General features: G+C 28.6%; 1 protein-coding gene and 1 pseudogene across 1 annotated transcript in view; both read right to left on the reverse strand.

The window, feature by feature from the left end:
* The window catches only part of LOC113382731, a 78,889-nt gene extending 77,117 nt beyond the window's left edge, over nt 1-1,772 (reverse strand). Inside the window, exon 1 of the mRNA XM_026620960.1 lies at nt 1,738-1,772. The gene's annotated coding sequence lies outside the window, so the exon portion shown is untranslated. The remainder of the gene's footprint in view (nt 1-1,737) is intronic.
* The window catches only part of LOC113382729, a 55,143-nt pseudogene that overhangs the window by 11,940 nt on the left and 26,504 nt on the right, over nt 1-16,699 (reverse strand).

A 16,699-nucleotide genomic window follows, 5' to 3' on the forward strand; every position in this document is an offset into this window, starting at 1 on the left:
CCTATAAAATTTGTGCCAGAGGTTCTTCATAGTTGCGTTCCTAAAATTGAAAATTGAACCAAAAACGATTTTTCTAACTTATACTAGGAGACAAAATATCGGTCAGGTTCTTTAAATTAGAGTTGATTGACTTCTTAAAGTAGATTACTCTATATATCAATATTTTCTTTGAATTCCAAACCACGAAAAAAGTTTAAATTCCAGAAAGTTAATCAAACTTGCTTATCCTTATCCAATTCTACCAACTTCACAGACTGTCCACTGTTTCACACCATCAGTGTAATCATCCATCTACCCAATTTTTTACTAGTCTAATCATCCATCTACGTAATTTTCTATGAGATTAATTAATGTTTTACCAGTCTAAACATCTCTTTGTTTACTTTTTTTACCAGTATAAACATCTATCTGCCTAATTTTTTACCAGTGTAATCATTTACCTGTCCAATTTTTCACAGGTCTAATCATCTACTAATTTTTTACCAATCTAATCACCTATCTAAGGTCTAATTTTTTAACTGTCTTGTCATCATCTATTTGTCTACATCTTTCACCAGTCTAATCATCTACCTCTCTAATTTCCTACCAGCCTGATCATCTAGCTGTCTACTTTTTTACTACTACTACTTTTTTCACCAGTCTAATCATCTATTTGTCTACATCTTTCACCAGTCTAATCATCTATGTGTCTACTTTTTTCACCAGTCTAATCATCTATTTGTCTACTTTTTTCACAAGTCTGATCACCTATCTGTCTAATTTTATATGAATCTATTTATATATCTGTCTAATTTTTTCACCAGTCTAATAATCTATTTGCCTAGTTCTTTCACCACAGTCTAATCATCTATTTGTCTACTTTTTTCACCAGTCTGATCATCTATCCGCCTAATTTTATACCAATCTATTTATCTATCTGTCTAATTTTTTCACCTGTCTAAGCATCTATCTGTCTAATTTCCTACCAATCTAATCATCTATCTACCTAATTTCTTACCAGTCTAATCATCTATCTGGCCACCTTTTTGTCAGTCTAATCATCACCGTTTTTATACATCCATCTGGTTACTTTTTTCACCAGTCTAATCATCTATCTGTCTACTTTCTTCTTCACCAGTCTAATCATCTGTCTGTCTACTTTTTTTCACCAATGTAATCATACAAAAATTTAATTTTTTACTAGTCTAATCATCTCTCTATTTGTCTAATTTCTTACCAGTATATTTTCCCATCTATCTAATTTTTACCTGTCTAATTATCTACCTGTCTAATGTTTACCCATCTAATTATCTATCTGTCTAATCTCTAATTTCTTAGCAGATATAATTATCTGTCAATCAAATTTCCTACCAGTCCAATCTCCCTACCAGCCTAATTCTCTACCAATCCTGTTCTCTACCAGTCCAATTCTTTACCTATCTAATTTTTTACCTGACTAATTATCTATTTGTGTACATTTTTTATATTATCTTTCAGTAACAGTCATGACATTTATTTCGATTCATTTACAATAATTTGTATCAATTTTAGATACGTTTTTCAAACTATTTTGAATAACTTTGCTTTTGCAAAATTTATTTTTATATATACAGAAAAACATTGATAACTCTTCATACACTTGCTTTAAATTATATACAATGACTATGCCATATCTTTTATATTATTATGTGAAAATTACAATGACTTATAAATATTCAACTAAAATAAATTGTTTAAAGAACATATTTAATAACTTACGTGTCACACCGATAAAATTTGCTTTGCATACACATAACATTGTTCTGTAACACTTTATCATTATTGTAAACCACCAAACCAAAATATTATCACAAGTTTGTAATATTTTCAAGTTAATAGTATTCACAAATATGACATGTGTTTGCTTAGTAACAGTTCTCAGCTTCTTTACGTAACTAAAAACAACACGCACTAGTTATATTGATTTATGAATAAATTAATTCACAGTAATTAAATCGCAATAAAATAATTAATTTTTCAGATATAAAAGATTGATGTAGTCGTTCTTGGTGAATGAAAGTGAAACAGCGAAGAAAGCGCGAGTGCCAATGTCTGTTGGAGTAGTTGATAATATTGTTAAACTTTCAAATTTATGTAAAATATTTTTTACAAAAGCTTTGTTTTGGGTAAAAATAAGACATTTAGATTAAATTATACAATGATAAGAGTTATCAGCGAACCGGCTGGATATATTTAGATATAGTTATTGTACGCAATAAACTTGAATTCTAGATTTTGGATTTTAGAAGATTTTCCATAGCACAGATTGACGTAAAAGATAAAAGACAACTATATAAGTACCTATCCCAACCAGGATATATTTCGCCAGAAACATAATATTTACATAAGAAAATTTAATATTTCACAAAAATTAAGGGCCAATTTTCAGGTAAACTAGTGGGTGGGTGGCATCGTGCCTTAAGGCAAATTGCTGGAACTTCCCGTACCGTAACGAAATGTTCGAGGAATATTGAATGTTTTCAAATAGATTATTATAAATGTAACATTGTCTAATATTTATAAGAATTATATAAACTGAATTGCAGAGTTGAAATTATTTGTTTAAAGTATATTAGAACTATAGTCAGAATTAAAATAAAATCTGAATTATTTTCGATATACAAAAAAATTAAAAATTTAAAAAAAAAAAAAAAAATGGTACAAATTTTTTTTTTCCAAAATCAATTATTTTGTTAAGACAAGCAGAAAGTTCTTTGAATCAATTGAATCGGACGCTTAATTCTCTCAAAAACTGCCATTTTTTGTACATTTAGCTCTGTATCTCCGAAATGGCTGGGCCTGCCTTTGCGAAAAACTAATAACCCCTTCTCCCCATCATTACTAATTGAATGTTTTTAGATCATTCAAATCGGATGCTCTGTTCTCTCAAAAACTCGATTTCTATTTTCTGCACTCTTTGCTCCTTATCTCCATAACTGCTGGACCTGCCTTTGCCAAAAACTAATCAGCTCTTCTCCTTATCAATAGGAATCGTATGGCTATGGCAACGCTGTGTTCTACCTGCATCACAAAGATGCTGTTATGATAACATTCTTTTTTCGGCGTTCTAATCTAAAATACCCCTGATCACACAGCAAATATATAACATTTTTACAGTATTTAGTACCAAGAAAGAAGAATAAGATAGCATTGCCATAACAACGCTATGTTAACGTCCATTTTACCGCAGAATTGGCCCTTTAATGAAAATACTTTTGGCATTAGTTCAATCTGTCTACTTCTTTCACCAGTCTAATCATGGTGGCAGTACATCTAAAAATGAAATATTTTATTTGCGAATAAAACATGAATTTATTTGAACTTTATTTTACTAAATTTTTAAATTTATCTGTTAAATTTAAACACCAAACAATTAAAATTTAAAGAAATCATGCAGATACTTTTGACTTTTGTTCTTAATATCGTCTAGCAGTTTAATATTTCTTTTTTAAATTAAGTGTTAGTCAAACTTATAAGGGCTTAATTCTCCGTTAACATAGACGACAACATAGTTGTTATGGCCGACGCTATCTTATCCTTCTTTCTTCGTACTAAAAACTGTGAAAATGCAATCTATTTGTTGTACGAATTTTCAAAATCGGTTCAGCATTTTTGCCGAAAACGTAGGCCAATACTTTAGCCTTATCTGGTACATATAAAGAAACCGCTCGGTCATTTCGCAAAGGTAATCAACGATAGTGCTTATCAATTAAAAAAAAAACTTTGAAATTTTTGAAATCGGTGCAGCCGTTTTTGATAAAACGTTGACGGTTTAATTTCGACTCATATACATTCATACGTACTTTTTCAAATTCAAGTATAAAATTCTTAAAATTTAAGCCCAGAAAACATAATTTAGCCAATTTTGACAAAATCAAACTTCTACTACGGGAAGTAAAAATAAAATATTATAACTCCGCTCTTTCGTTTTTTTAAGTGCCTTAACTTTTAAAACAGTTGTATGATTTTGTGAATTTTAACTTAGGCCTCTTACAAGAAAAGATTTTACACTAAAAACAAAACTTTTAATAAAATTATGTTGCATATAATATTCATTCTATTCGATATTCGGTATGTATGATTAAAACAAATTTGAAATACTTGACAAAATATAAAGTAATTAATTAAATAATTTGCAAAAATGTGCAAAAAATGAATTTTGAAATATTCAGCTTTTATCTTGCTATATGATATCTTAAGAGTATTTTTAAAAAAATAATTAACTATGTTAAATTGGCGATTAACAGAATATAGTTGTTATGGCACAAGCACTTCTAAACCGCTATGAGACTCGGCTTGAAAAACTTTGTTTATTGAATATTATATGTCGCACAAATACCGGTATTTCCCACTATAAAAAAACTATTCACCGAACTCAATGACAAATGATCACGAACTGAACTGTTTTAAATTTTAACCAATTATATATTTAAAAACATTAGATGAGCACACGATGCTACTCCAGAGGCTCCAAGCAAAAAACTAAATAAACGACAGCGACACTTATATTTAAGTGTATTTAGACTAATTGCCCGTTGAATTTGCATAAATGATAAAAAGCAAGTGGCAATTTTGTCATTTATCCGAAACAAAAGAACTTTTCAAAGCATATAATTATAAGAAAATAAAGTCAAATAATTACCCTTTATCTTTGTTCGTTTGTATTATTAAAAAGTCATGGCAAGAAGCGCGTGGCTCGAACGAAATTATCGATAATTTTAAATACAAATTATTCTACAATGAGAAGCAAGATTTTGCTTGGAGCTGGAAACGATGGTAAATACAACACACGAGCTATTGCAAATATTTGTCGCATCACTAAAAATAACATATTTGTTCAGATAAAAAATTAGAGCTGGAAAAATGTAATAGACAAAATTTATCTTTATCAATGGTTAACCAACAGTTTTGTTAATTCATCTACAATATAAAAATGAATCGCAAAATGTGTTGATAAGCGCATAACTCAACAACGCCTGGACCAATTTCCCAATCGAATAATTGCCGGGAAAACCCGAAAATCAGCCCTTTTCTTTTTCACATACAAACGTTAGTATTTTTATATTTTTGCCACCGAATGGAGCGTTTTGGGTCTGAATTTTTTTTACTGTGCTCCAATTCGTATGAAATTTTGAAATTAGGTTTATCTTACTCTCAAGTTCCAAAGTGAAAATAATTTAGACTCTTTTGCCATTTCCCGGGGAATGACATTTCTCTCAGTTGTGTAATTTTTTTTTTTAAATAACGCCGGATATTGATAAAAAACTAATTATACGAAAAAAATGTTTCAAAAAAGCAAATCATTTCATTTAAAGTAGTTGTACATTTAAGATCCATTGGGTGGATGTATATACCTTTCGGTGTAAACTGTAGTGTAAAAAAAACATAATAATTTTTAACTAATTGGTAAATATCAGTTTAAAAAAAATGAATAAGTACAGGACAATGTCTGTCGGGTCATCTAGTTTCTAATATATATAGGTTTTCTGCAAGAATATTTGCCTAGTACTTCTGTTGAAAGGAAATTGAACAACAAAAATAAGAAAAGTTAATATAATCAGAAATTCGAAGATTTTTTTTCAAATAATTGATGATATTATAATACTAAAAGGGCATAATTTTATTTATTTACACAAATAGTATTTAAAATGTGATAATTCCTTAACAATGATACAAATTCTCCAATAAAATGAAAATGTAAAATGGCATTGTTATGGCAACGCTATGTTATGGTTCATATAAATTGGTAGTAAAAAACTTTTAAAATGCTACATTACTAAGTACATTTTTTACGTATTTTAAAACACATGTCACACTTCTAGTCAAATTATAAGTACTCCGTAAATTAGTCTTTGTTGAAAATATTAGGTAATCAATAATCAATAAGCATTTCCGAAAAAAAAATTACAAAAAAAAAAATAGAAAATCGAATTCGACACAAATTATTCCTAAGTTCTAACTATTCCAATATATCGAAACTACTGTACAGTTTCAATCATAAACAAAACAATTTGCCTATTTGGGAAGTTCATTAATCTAAATCAGACCTAAATAGTGACAAGCAAAAAGGGGTCACCAATTCCTACTTAAATGGACGGATATAGGCAATGATAAAAAAGGAGATTCTTCTGAAGTTCTAATATGTGACAAATATATACCAAAATAGTTAGCCAAAAAGAAGAATAAGAGCTAATCCACATACATACTTCCTAATTCTTATTTCTAGTGTGACTATTAGTACACCCTATCTTGGTCTTTGTATGAAACATTAGGAGCACCATAATCGATATGAATTTTCTAAAAAAAAAAAAACTAAGTAAATCGAGCTTGACACAAATTATCTCTAAGATCTCAACTATTTCAATATACCAAAACTATTGTATAGTTTTATTACTTTCAATTGTAAGCGAAACAATTTTCCTATTTGGGAAATTCATTAATTTAAATGAGGCCTAAATAGTAGCAAGCAAAAGGAGTCACCAATTGCTATTTAAATCGACGGAAGTTTATAGGCAATATCAAGAGAAGTAATATATTGATATATAATGTATACACATAGTAATAATATTCTGAACATTACAAAAAATAATAAAATTAAATTATTACAAACTCGTTTAAACCTAAGCGCTTGTTAGGAAAAAATAAGAGATAAAGGTATAAAATGAGTAAAAAAATCAAAATAAACGGTCACCCAAGAAAAGAAGAGTGAAAGCAATTTCAAATACATATGTTATGAATTATTTATATTTATAATATGTTTATATCTGCTATTATCGCATGTACTAAATTAAGAAAAAAATAATTTGCAGTTTATCAAAATATATAACTTAATGCCAATATGATCAATTTATATAAGAATTAAACATAATTTCCCATGGAGTTATCATCGTTATTAAACCTAGCTCACTTTTATAGATTTCTTAAAATCTTTAACCTGTCTTCAAACTAACACTCACAAGTGAATAAAAAAATAAATTCAATCACACCTGAGCAATGTATTTTATAGTGATTAAAAATGCAATAAAAATTGACTTTCGTTTTATAATTAGTTTTCCATACCAATTAATATTTTTATACATACACGCTTGGTTACTTAGTCTAAAATTGACCATCATAAATTGAGACAACTATAATTTATTATTGATTCAATCACTTGAGGCATTTCATAATATTTAATAATTGAAATATTAATCATATTCATTACTTGATAAACAAAAGTTGATAACCAAATATGCAGTAGTACCAGAATATATAAACTATTATTAACAGTTCAATCATTTGGGGCACTTGATAAAATTTAATTAATTAATATCTCTTATGTTTATTATCAAATATAATATTAAAATAATATAAATTCCAGATACCATTGAGAGAAAAAAAATCATTTCTTGTATTTTTGAACTGATTCACTATTCATTCCAACCACATTCATATTTCATTGCAACACTAGTTGTCTAAAAAAACGAACCCACTGGTTATCTAAAAAAACGAACCCACTGGTTGTCTAAAAAAAGAACCCATCAAAAATTAGCATCCGACGCCACTGTATATCACACATGAATTAGAACACTCTCAGTATATTTTATATTATTCAAAAAAAATGTTTGTCTCATAAGGAAATAATTATACCACAAATTTCGTTTCACTGAAAAATTTACATATCTTTTCACTTGATTGTTATTCTAGAACTAGAACACTGCTCGTATAATCAAACCAAAAACATTGAAATTTATCAACATCGCCATGAAATAACTTAATGAAGGATATGTCGCCGTTTCCGATTCTTTAAAATAATTGCACAAGGTTGTAATAAAACATCATACACTGGCAAAACGTGAATTTATCCGTTGTATATATTTAAAATGCACGATAACGTATTATTTAAATCAATGATCAAGGAGAATTTTCAGTTGTTAATTCTATAGAGCTGCCAGTATGAATAACAATCATTCTGCGAGTTCGAAGTACAAAGAATCAAGTTGACAGTCATCGACGATGAATAAATATGAATAAACATTTGATAAGGCAGAAGATCATGGGAAAGTACGAGTTTCTATAAATTTTGGCAATAGAGGGGCCGATTCTGTTAGAAAATAGACCAATGTTATGGCAAGGCTATGTTACGAAGCGCTTCTCATACAAAATGATACCAAATACTATAGAGTTGCCATAGTATTTGCTGTGCAGTCAGGTGTTTTACATATAAACTGCAACTTCATCATATTCTATGATAAGAATTAACATAGAATATGCTATGAATTAACTTCACTCATATGTTATCATACCACAACAACTGCATAAAGATGCAGTTATGATATCATTGTTTTTTGTGGTGCGTTTTTAGGTTAGGTTACGCACAGCAACCGCATGGCATTTTGACAGTATTTAGTACCATTTTGTATGAGAAGCGCTACATAACATATCCTTGCCATAACATTGGTGTATTTTATGGCAGAATCGGCCGCAAAGTTTTCCAAATGGTGTTAACTAACTTTTATAAAATATGATCGCAAAGAGCCATGGACAACCACTGGGTTGCCTTTAAAATAGTGCTGGATCTCAAGAAATTAGATCATGAAGACTCATATAACGTTAGAAGTTCTCATTGCTGTTTACAAAAAGGTGCAGTCTTTGTGTGTAAGATATTTAATATTACACCTAAGTCTGTTTTTACACGGAGATTGGTTCCAGAAGAATCCGTGTAAAAAAAAACGTGTAAAAAAAAGACATTGATCTTATACAAAAATGGGTGATTTGTTCCTAATCTCTAAAACCTATTAAAATTGGTGAAAAACAAGAATTTTTAAGAACAAGAATTAAATTAGTGCTATTCACATTTGCTTTGACCAGTAAAAATTGTTTGTACGCGCTAAAGGGGAATTCACTTAAATCTTTAAGCTAGTGTTCGCAAACTATCGATACTATCGATGGTTTCAGACTTTTTTTCTTTCATAAATACTTTTTTGTGATATGAACATACTTCGCAAAAATTTAATTTGACAAAAAAAATTTAGGTACATAAAATTTCAAATCGTGCTAAATGGAATAAATTCGTGTAAAAAAATTATAAATATTCAATTTTCAAACCGTGTTATATCAAAACCGTGTACAAAAAGACCGTGTAAAAACAGACTTAGGTGTATATCCGAATGTGATGGGAGCAATTCTCGGATAAAATATAAATGTAATGGTAATGCTATGTTACGGATTCTGTACAGATCAGAGGCATGGACTCTGGGAAAAGCCGACAAGAACTTTCTGGAAAGTTTTGAAATGTGGTGGTGGTGGCGAATGGAGAAAATAAAGTGGACTGACACGATAACAAATGAAGAAGTCCTGAGAAGAGTGGGCAAAAAAGGACTATACTGAGGACGATTCTGAAAAGAAAAGGAAACTGAATCGAACCCATTCTGCAAAAAAGTGCCTCCTATACGACGTTGTCGAAGACAAAATGGAAGGACTTAAAGATTTGGGAAGAAGAAGAATGTAGATGGTTGATGACTTACGTGAGACCAGGACCAGAAAGCATAGAAGTTTGGAAAGGAAAATTCATAAATACGAATATAATGAGTTCAATGGTCAATAATTAATGGTAATAAAAGGAGAATGGAAATAATAAATAAGGGAAAGGTAGAAAATCATTGACTTTGTGGTGCTCTAATACAAGGGACCTGCCTTCGGGCAGACTACTATTTATAATTATTATGTTACGGATCTATCTTCGTATAAGTCGGTAGTAACGAATTTTAAAATAGCTATATATTTCTTGTGGGATCAGGCGTTTTACACAAAAAACCTAGCCTACAAAATGTACAAACGACAAATCACAATTTTATCATAAGTGCAACTTTCAGATGTCTTCTTGATAACACATATGTGGAGTTAGGTTTTATGTGTTACTGCCAACTCATACAAAGATAGACCCGTAACATAGCATTATCATAACATTTCTATTTTATCTGAGAATTGTTCCCAGTATGTATGAATGACCCACAGCTGACCCAATTTATATTGTTCAAAAAACAATCGATTCCTATTGATAATAATGCACAATGAACACTGACTTCTATAAAGATGGAATTGTCCAAAATCAGCATGGAAAAATGTATGATTTTGTGGATTTTAAATAGACACAATTCAACAATCTAATTTTGGAATAGTTTTAAAAACATATATGATAATTCTTATACCATTAATTAAAATTCACATGAAGTACTTGAGTCTGTACAAAAAGCTTGGAAACAACTAAAAACAAGTATGAAATTAATGTCGTTTATATTACACAAATATATTTAGTATTCCAATTCACAGAAATAAAAAAAAATATTATTTTCAAATTAAAATCAAAATTTTCAGTATAAATAAGGGAAGATTTACATCATAAATCTAGTTTCTGCATATGGATCAGTTTTTTCTCTATCATCAATGAATATTCAGTTATTACAAAAAATCTAATTTTTACACTAGAACTTATAAATTTGTATGTTCAATGCAACTAATTATAATGCAATAATTGTAAAGTATTTAAATAAGTTTAATTAAAATTTAATTTTATACGAATTCATTGGGTACAAAACTAACAAACAAAGTGCGTTGCAAATAATAATTTATATTCGGTTTTTTATTTGAAAATTGTAAAAATAACCAGCACTTTGTAATATAACCTTTAGTATCAAATTATAATAATACCTATAATAAAATCGACCATGATAGTTCGTATTCTTTACATAAATTTTTGCTTTATAACCAAATATATATGAAAAATATGGAAATGCTTTGGAAAAACTTGTAATAAATTTACTCAACAATTTGACAGAGGAAAAACATATTAAATATAATCTATTCACTTAAATATATTTTGCAACAGCAAAAATACAAAAAAATATAATTGAAATTACAACAAGTATTGTGAACAATTTATATTTATTGCGTTGTAAAAGTACGTATGGAACTGAAATATGTTACTACAATTTAATTTATTAATAATAATATTTTATGCATATATATATATATATATATATATTTATTTATTTATATGTCTACTAGATATATTGAACTTTAGCAGTCAAGTTCCTGCTAATATCTAATTTTAACAATATTTTTACGACATATCTCATTAAAAGTGATTTATTATATATAGTTTGTTTACTTTGCCGAACTGACCTTTCAGAAGTCAAGGAAAAAATGCTTCCTAAAAGATAAGAATATCAAAAGTAATAACTTGGCATTTATTAGTATTTATATGGGAAAATTAAAATGCATGAAGTTTTTCTATATAAGAAATTATATAAACCATCAGAGTAATTGGAAGAACTCTAAGTTGTAAGGCTTTGAAATATAAATAAAAGTAACAAGAAATTAATAAATAAATTCAAGGAACAAATTGCTGTAAAATACATGTTTTTAAAGGCAGTTTGTTTGTTTTGAATCTAGTTTCAGGAGTATCAAGCAAATGAGCAATTCGAAAAAAAAACTAGTGGTGTATGCTGGAACTTCCCGTACTGTATTAAATATTCGAGGAATATTAAATGTTTTCAAATAGATTATTATAAATACTATAACTTGTATTATTCTTATTAGGACAAAATATAAAAGCTTATGAATTAAAAACAAAATTGTTTCAAAAATAAAAAAATTAATAAATTGAAAAAAAAAATCTTTCACCAAAACCAATCGCTTCGACAACACAAGCAAAACGTTTTTTGAATCATTCAAATCAGATGCAAAATCTCTCAATTAAGGGAAAGTTAATAAATATAAATATTACATAATAAGTATGCAAAAAATATGTAAATATTACAGGAAATTATCTATGTAAAATCTCTACATGCCGCAGATAACATATTAGTTCGTGATTTCAGAAAAAGTATTACATAATTTTTATTATTTGTCACAAAATCGCACATTCTTGAAGCATTATTTAGCAAATTATAAAAAAATATTTTGTATAGAAAAAAGTTCTAAAAATACTTAATACCAGTGTATGATGTACCTAGCACAAAGACTCTATAAGAATATGTTTTTTTTAATCTCTCAAGATTCAATTACAATATTTTTTCGAAATACTAAAAAAAAAACATTTAGTAATTATGAATGACAATATGTTATGTTATGACCAAAATAGAGTTTACCCATTGGCATCCCTTTTTGTATTATGATAGAAATGTAAAACAAATTTTATAATTCATATCATTTTATAAAACAATTAATAAGAATGTTAGAAAATGTAATTATAATTTTAAAAATTTGATCAAGTTATTCGTCTAAATATTTTATAAAGGTACACGTGTCATCGCGGTTCCATGATGACAGTACACGAATCTAGTAAGATTCTAATAAGATTGCATACAAGAATCAAATTAGTTATATTATATTTAAAAAAAAATTAGTGGTTTTGTATAATAAGATAAAAATTGTACGATTTTTAAAAACAAACACGTGTCTAATAAATCATGAAAACAAATCTTATCTGCGTGATATTATATCTTTATTTTCGAGTTATTGTTCAGAAAAATATGGTTAAGTCTTATGAAATATATACTCGTATATATATATATATATATATATAATATATATATATATATATATATATATATATATATATATATATATATACATATATAACCACAAAAAATCGATCTATCTACATAAAAAATAAATTTGTTTTAGCAATTAAAATGAGTACTTTCAAATAAAATAATTTATTTATTTATGTAAACAAAATTTACTTTTACCATGTTATGAAACCTTGAGAACTCAATATAGACAGGTGGCTAGCGAGGAAATCATTCAAATTTTTTTGAATCAAATTAACCATTATAATAACTCATAAAAACAAAGTCGGTTTTATATATTTGTAAATTGGTACCAAAAAATCAATAAATATAAATGTTGAGGAATCTTCTACTCGAAGATTGAAAAAAATGGCCATTTGGTCTTAAATAAATATTAAAAATTAAAAAAAAAACAGATATATCATAGGAGATAATTGCTTTAAATGCATTTACACCCAGCATATTGTCTAAAAAAATTGTATTACAAGCCTCGAAAAGCTTTTTCTCTTGATATTTTAGAACTATAATAAGTAAAAACCGACATCACTACTGCTTAATACCAAACTGACTGAAGTGTGCATGCAACCTGATATATGGCATTAATAGTTCAATTTGTAATGAGGTAATCTCAATAAATAGTTCTAATCTAAGATTACTGTATGGTATATTTTTTATTAAGAACTTGATAACTTTAAAGAATTTCGAAATAAATAATTTTTGGGCAGAATAAAAATAGTGATAAGATCCATTAACATGCTTTGATAACAATAATCTTCTTACAAAATATGTAGTAAGGTTTGTTTTCAAGTATATTGCTAAACTGTGATCCATAAAATTTAGTATGTAGTAAATTTTTTTTATATTTTTTATAAATTCTACAACAGTCCTACATGGACATTTAGTAAATCTTTGGGCGATTTTTAAAATTACATTGATATATAAATGATGAAAAATGTACAATATTATTTTAGAGGAGTAATGTGATATGGCATACATATTTTCAAAATATAATTTAAATTTTGTGGTCGTATTGGAAATTATTATTAATAATAAATAATATCTCAGCATGATAATATGTGTATGTTAGAGAAGGCATTTCCAAAAATTTATTTTGATCATTAGTTATTTTTTTATTATAGGCAAATACAGACTTGCTACTAATAATTTTGATATCTTATATAAATGCATATCGATCTAATTATTACGAGCTCTTCTTCTAAAATGGATTTCTTCGAAATTTGGCAATAGTCGTGGCATATGCTTAATAGCAAACAATGAAAATTATAATACTCAAACATTTAATTGTTTCAGGGTCATGACCTCATTTGCAATTTCAAGTGATATGCTAAAAATTACAATATGTGACTTTATACTTGAATGAAAAAGCAGGGACGTGAGCTTAATTAATTATTAAAAATGAATAGTGAGAGTTGAATGAACCAAAGTGATCTGTCGCGAAAATAGATTTACTGTCTATGACTTCGGTAAAAGATATTTTAGTTAACGATCCACGTATACATACAAATATATATATATATATATATATATATATATATAGATATATATATATACTAGCAAACCCGACGAACTCCGTTTCGCCACCAGATGGTTTCGTGAGAAAGATGACGAAATTCTTTGTTCGTTTTATATTTGAAAAGGAAACATTTGATTTTATTACACAAATACAAATGAAGTGTTTTTTTGTTGAACTTCTTTAAGTAAATGAAAGTAAATTCGCAAATTATCCGTTTCATTGAAGTGCTCTTTGGTAAACCACATTTTTTGTTTTTTGGTCTGACGTTAACACAAACAAGCGGATGGTTTTCCAACTCGTGAACAGGCAACGTATAACTGCCCATGTGAAAAACAATGATTTTCTAAATAATCTGTTTGAAATTTATCCCGCAAACACTAAGCGATTGGCCTTGCGACTTGTTAATTGTCATTGCGAACGCGAAATGGAAATTGCAATCGTTTGAAGTCAAACGGAAGACCAGTCGGAATCATTGGTATGTCACCAAATCGCCAGCAATTCTGATTGAATGGTGAAAAATTCAGTGCGTGTACATCATTATTCTTTGCGGCAAGAATTGCTCGTTGACTTAACCAAGCATAATCCTTATAATTCTCACTAATGTCATTACTCGAATTTTTAATTACGGTGCATGAAGTTCCAGCAATTTGCATTAAGGCACGATGCCATGCACCACTAATTTTCTTAGCTATAAACGTTGCGGAGCCCGAGACCTTTCCAACGAATGCAAAATTGTCGAAATCGGTTCGTGCGTTCTGGAGTTATATCGTCAGGAAGGAAAACCCAACTTATTTTTATATATATGTAGATATCCCTTTTTATATAAAATGTAAAAAGAATAATGATAATTTTATTGGACAAAAAATGTAAGAGGTTAGGTAATTTTTGCAACGACTTGTACATGCTACAAAGTCCGAGGCCTATATTGATATAGGCCTTGGACTTCAATATATCAATATATATCAATATATTGATATATATTTTTTATTTTTCGATTTAAATGTCTCCATCCTTTAACCCAGTTATTCAATTATGGTAGAGCCGACCCTGCCCTACCATAGTTTGCTGAGTGCACGTGCACTGTAAAATCATTGGAACTATCATAACAAGGAAGCTATTATTTAATTGGAACGACTCTGATGTGCAATTCGTTCTGTGCGAAATGGGTCCCCTTTATTATTGTCTACAGACAATTTAATCCTTAATTCATTCAAAATTCTAAATAACATATTGCGTCATATAATGATTAAATGATCTACAATTTAGAAGATAAAGAAGGACATGAAAATAAAAAAAATATTGAAAAAAGTATCATTTTTTACATTTGTGAATTACAATCTGTCGTTCTTATACAACATTCAGTAATGTTGATGGTAATAAAGTATCCTTATGTACTAATTTTCATTGTAAAAAGGCATAATTAAAGAATACTAGAAGTTCCGAGCAATACTTAAATGAATGTAATGCTGATATATTTTTAACTTCCTGCAAATTACAGTAATAATCCAAAAATCGTAAATGAAGATTTTTACATATCTTTACTGAAGATTTTGGCATACCTTATAAAAAATGGATGTGTGTGTATCTATGTATGTATGGATACAATTTTTTGCCTAAACATTCGATTCCTATGGATAGAAGGAAGAGCTGATTAGTTTTCAGCAATGACAGGTCCAGCTGATTCGGAGATACGGAGCAAAAAGTGAAGAATATGGAAATTCGGTTTTGCGAGAATGAGGCTTCCAATTAGAATGATTCAAAAAATATCCGATTTGTATTGATGAGGAGATGTGCTGATTAGTTTTTTTTTTGCAAAGGCAGATCCAGCTGTTTTGAAGATAGAGAGCAAAAAGTGAAAAATTTCCAATTTTTTAGAGAACGGAGCATCCGATCAGAATGATTAGAAAACATTCGTTTCGTATTGACGAGGAGATGTGTTGATTAGTTTTGTTTTTGCAAAGGCAGTTGCAGCAGCTTCGGAGATACGGAGCAAAAAGTGAAAAAGTAGCAGTTATTGAGAGAACGGATCATCTCATTAGAATTTTTTTCATTATCTCTTTTATTTACCCCTTTAAGACGATTTCGTAAAGATCGGAACCAAAACGCGTATTATGCAGGATGGTAACCTGCTAGTGGAATAAAGAGGCGTATTATGCAAAAAAAAACCTTTCAAACATAGTCGTATTAACGGGGTTCTAATAGACATTGTATTTCAGAACGCTTTCACGCTGTAAAATCATTGCTTTCTTAATTTGTTTAGGAAAATATATTTTACATATATGATTATACAATAAAACCCCTTTAAGACGATTTCCTAGAGACCGGACCCAAAACGCGTATTATGCAGGATGGTGACCTGCTAGTGACATAAAGTGGCGTATTATGCGAGAAAACGTTTCAAATATAATCGTCTTATCGGGGTTCTAGTGCACATTGTATTTCAGAACGCAATCACTTTTGGTTGAGAACGAAAAGGGTCTCAGTATCTTCTTGGTAGAAAATCTTCTTGGACTTTAATGTATTTTTTCATAAAAAAAAAGAATAAATACTATTTTGTTGAAGGAAATATTAATATTAATATATTTATGAATTT

Source organism: Ctenocephalides felis, unplaced genomic scaffold (assembly GCF_003426905.1).
Source record: "Ctenocephalides felis isolate EL2017-DRISC unplaced genomic scaffold, ASM342690v1 CF-g0.4_SCAFFOLD_03570, whole genome shotgun sequence".
Classification (NCBI taxonomy): domain Eukaryota; kingdom Metazoa; phylum Arthropoda; class Insecta; order Siphonaptera; family Pulicidae; genus Ctenocephalides; species Ctenocephalides felis.